The sequence below is a fragment of the Papio anubis genome, chromosome 11, assembly GCF_008728515.1.
Source record: "Papio anubis isolate 15944 chromosome 11, Panubis1.0, whole genome shotgun sequence".
Taxonomy (NCBI): Eukaryota; Metazoa; Chordata; class Mammalia; order Primates; family Cercopithecidae; genus Papio; species Papio anubis.
Genome location: NC_044986.1, coordinates 41,058,368 through 41,062,614, shown reverse-complemented (window position 1 = coordinate 41,062,614; position 4,247 = coordinate 41,058,368). Strand labels below are relative to the sequence as shown.

The 4,247-nt window shown below is 40.4% G+C and overlaps 1 pseudogene across 1 annotated transcript; it reads left to right on the top strand.

Annotated features, from left to right (window-relative positions):
* Positions 1–1,790: 1,790 nt before the first annotated feature.
* Positions 1,791–3,036, top strand: LOC101011686 (annotated as a pseudogene). The gene has a single exon (XR_651846.4). The product of XR_651846.4 is annotated as a non-histone chromosomal protein HMG-17 pseudogene (transcript).
* Positions 3,037–4,247: the final 1,211 nt, after the last annotated feature.

Genomic DNA, 4,247 nt, shown 5'->3' with positions numbered 1-4,247 from the left:
ATGGTGAAAGCCCATCGCTAACTAAAAATACAAAAATTAGCCTGGTGTGGTGGCAGAAGCCTGTAATCCCAGCTTCTCAGTAGGCTGAGGCAGGAGAATCACTTGAACCCGGGAGGTGGAGGTTGCAGTGAGCTGAGATTGCACCACTGCACTCCAGCCTGGGCGAAAGAGTGAGATTCTACCTCAAAAAAATAAAAATAAAAATAAATAAATACATTGTTCAAATTGTATAGCCTGGGGCCATTGCTGATGCCTCTCTTCGAGCTATACCATTTCCCCCGAGATTCTCAAATTAAGTCTTTGCAAGGTTTTTTTTTGTTTTGGTTTTTTTCCTTTTTTTTTGGTTAGAGGACACCTTGGCTTTTCAGGGAGAAACAGAAAGAAAATAGTTGGGTTTTTTTGTTGTTGTTGTTGTTTTAAATGTTTAAATTAAATCTCAGGAGAGTGAAAGCCTTTGGCAAGAAGAATAATGTGCTCCCAGTTTGGAAAATTACCTGCGACTCTTCACCCCCTCACCCTATCCTTCAGCTTTCTTCCTGGCTGCTCACTGATGTCCTGACGCAGGCCTGCCTCCTTGTCTCTTCTCTGCTAGTGCCCCATGCTCCAGAATTCCTCTTTAATCCTTCCTGGGAGAAACCAATATGATTAAATTAGTGACAATGATCAATACTTCTCTAACCATCATAAGGAAGGTCTGTACTTTGAACACTGTGTGTTAAATTAATGATTCTCTATATCCATCTATCCATGCATTCAACAAATATTTAATGAACATCTAACATTTCCCCTGGGCTAGGCCCTTGGGATGCAAAGACGCAAGACAGCCCATGATGTTATGAGTGGTATCCTAGAGGACATTACAAAGGGAAATAAAGACATTCAGGTACATGCTGGGAGTGACAGTCATCTTTGGGGTGGTATTAGAGGAGCATATTGTAAAAAGAAACCATTTCAGGGTCTACCCAAAGAGATATTTATTTACTTGACACAGGGTCTTGCTCTGTTGCCCAGGCTGGAGTACAGTGGTAAGATCATGGCTCACTGCAGCCTTGACCTCTGGGCTCAAGCAATCTACTCACTTCAGCCTCCCAAGTAGCTGGTATTATAGGAGTGAGTCACCATGCCCTGCTAATTTTAAATTTTTTTGTAGAGCCAGGTTCTCCCTATGTTGTCCAGGCTGGTCTTAAACTCCTGTGCTCAAGCGATCCTCCTGACTTGGCCTCTCAAAGTGCTGAGATTACAGGCGTGAGCCACTGTGCCTGGCTCCAACACAGTGTTTAAAGATAGCCTATAGGATGATCATGTGATTTTTGTATCCAGTGAAACTAAGCATCATATATGAAGGAAAGAGAGTCTTTTTCAGACAAACAAATGCTGAGAGAATTCGCTACTATCAAGCCACCACTGTAAGAACTGCTAAAAGGAGCTCTAAATCTTGAAACAAATCCTGGAAATGCATCAAAACATAGCCTCTTTAAAGCATAAATCACACAGAACCTATAAAAGAAAAATACAACTTAAAAAGCAAAACCAAAAAAACCAAGGTACACAAGCAACAAATAGCATGATGAACAGAATGGTACCTCACATCTCAATACTGTCATTGAATGCAAACGGCCTAAATGCTCCACTTAAAAGATACATAACTGCAGAATGGATAAGAACTCACCAACCAACTATCTGCTGCCTTCAGGAGACTCACTTAACACATAAGGACTCACATAAACTTAAAGTAAAGGGGTGGAAAAAGGCATTTCATGCAAATGGACACCAAAAGTGAGCAAGAGTAGCTATTCTTATATCAGAGAAAACAAACTTTAAAGCAACAGCAGTTAAAAGAAACAAAGAGGGGGAGCAGTGTGAAGAAGAAGAGGCGAGAACGACCCCCAGACCGACCAAAGCCAGCATGCGCGCTGCATCCCGCATCCAGCACCTATGTCCTGCCACCGTCGCCACCATGCCCAAGAGAGAGGCTGAAGGGGATGCTAAAAGAGATAAAGCCAAGGTGAAGGACGAACCACAGAGAAGATCCGCGAGGTTGTCTGCTAAACCTGCTCCTCCAAAGCCAGAGCCCAAGCCTAAAAAGGCCCCTGCAAAGAAGGGAGAGAAGGTACCCAAAGGGAAGCTGATGCTGGCAAGGAGGGGAATAACCCTGCAGAAAACGGAGATGCCAAACAGAGCAGGCACAGAAAGCTGAAGGTGCTGGAGATGCCAAGTGAAGTGTGTGCATTTTTGATAACTGTACTTCTGGTGACTGTACAGTTTGAAATACTATTTTTTATCAAGTTTTATAAAAATGCAGAATTTTGTTTTACTTTTTTTTTTTTTAAAGCTATGTTGTTAGCACACAGAACACTTCATTGTTGTTTTTGGGGGAAGGGGCATATGTCACTAATAGAATGTCTCCACAGCTGGATTGATGTGGGGAAAACACCTTTCCCTTCTAGTTTTGAGAGGCTTCCTCTTGGTTCCCAGGAGGAGGGATTCCCTGACTTTGACACACATGGCCACCTTGGCACAAAAGCCTTGTGGTATGGAAAAACAAATTTGTTTTTATGTCCTCTTCTCCCTTTCCATCTTTCAGCATAGACTTAACTCCCTTAAGCCCAGACATCTGTTGGGACCTGACCCCTCGTCATTGGTTACCAGTGTGTCAGGCAATCTGGACTTTCCAGTGATGCCACTGAGAGGGCACCTGTCAAAACAGCATTGGTTCCATTTCTAGATTGTGGATCTCCAGATAAATTCTGCCATTTTCATTTCACTTCCTGAAAGTCAGGGTCGGCTTGTGAAAAGTTGTTAAACAACATGCTAAATGTGAAATGTCAACCCTCACTCTAAACTTTCCCTGTTCAGAGCATCAGATGAAGGCTTCATTGGGTTTTATAGTGGCTTTCTGATTTTTGGTAGTCCGTTGAAGAAGGGAGTTTGAAAGTTGTTGTATACTGTTAACAATTGTCTGCCCATGTCCTGCCTGAAATACCATGATTGTTTATGGAAAGTATCTTTAATAAAGCTGGATACAGTTTGGCTTGGGGGAAAAAAAAAAAAGAAACAAAGAGGGACATTATATAATGGTAAAAGGCCTTGTCCAACAGGAAAATAGCACAATCCTAAATATATGTACACCTAACACTGGAGGTCCCAAATTTATAAAACAATTACTAATAGAACTAAGAAATGAGATAGCAACATAATAATAGTGGGGGACTTCAATATTCCACTGATAGCACTAGGCAGGTCATCAAGACAGAAAGTCAACAAAGAAACAATGGATTTAAACTATACCTTGGAACGAATGGACTTAACAGATATACACAGAACACCAACAACTGTAGAATATACATTCTATTCAACAGCACATGGCACTTTCTCCATGATAGGCCACAAAACAAGCCTCAATAAATTTAAGAAAAGTGAAATTATGTCAAGCACTCTCTCAGACCACAGTGGAATAAAACTGGAAATCAACTCCAAACGGAACCTTCAAAATTTTGCAAATACATGGAAATTAAATAACCTGCTCCTAAATGATCATTGGATCAAAAATGACATCAAGATGGAAATTAAAAAGTTCTTCAGACTGAACAATAATGACACAACCTATCAAAACCTCTGGGATACGGCAAAGGTGGTGCTAAGAGGAAAGTTCATAGCCCTAAATGCCTACATCAAAAAGACTGAAAGAGCACAAACTGACATTCTAAGGTGACATCTCAAGGAACTAGAGAAACAAGAACAAACCAAACCCAGCAGAAGAAATCAAGAAGGTCCAAGGTCCAAGAAAAAAGGACCAAGATCAGAGCAGAACTAAATAAAACTGAAACAAAAAAAAATATGAAAGATAAATGAAACAAAAAGCTGGTTCTTTGAAAAGATAAATAAAATGGATAGACCATTAGCAAGATTAACCAAGAAAAAAAGAGAGAAAATCCAAATAATCTCATTAAGAAACGAAACGGGAGATATTACAACTGACACCACTAAAATACAAAAGATCATTCAAGGCTACTGTGAACACCTTCATGCACATAAACTAGAAAGCCTAGAAGAGATGGATAAATTCCCGGAAAATACAACCCTCCTAGCTTAAATCAGGAAGAATTAGATACCCTCAACCGACCAATAACAAGCAGCAAGATCATCTCAATAGATATAGAAAAGGCATTAGACAAAATCCAGCATCACTGTATGATTAAAACTCTCAGCAAAATCGGCAAACAAGGGACATAGCTCAATGTAATAAA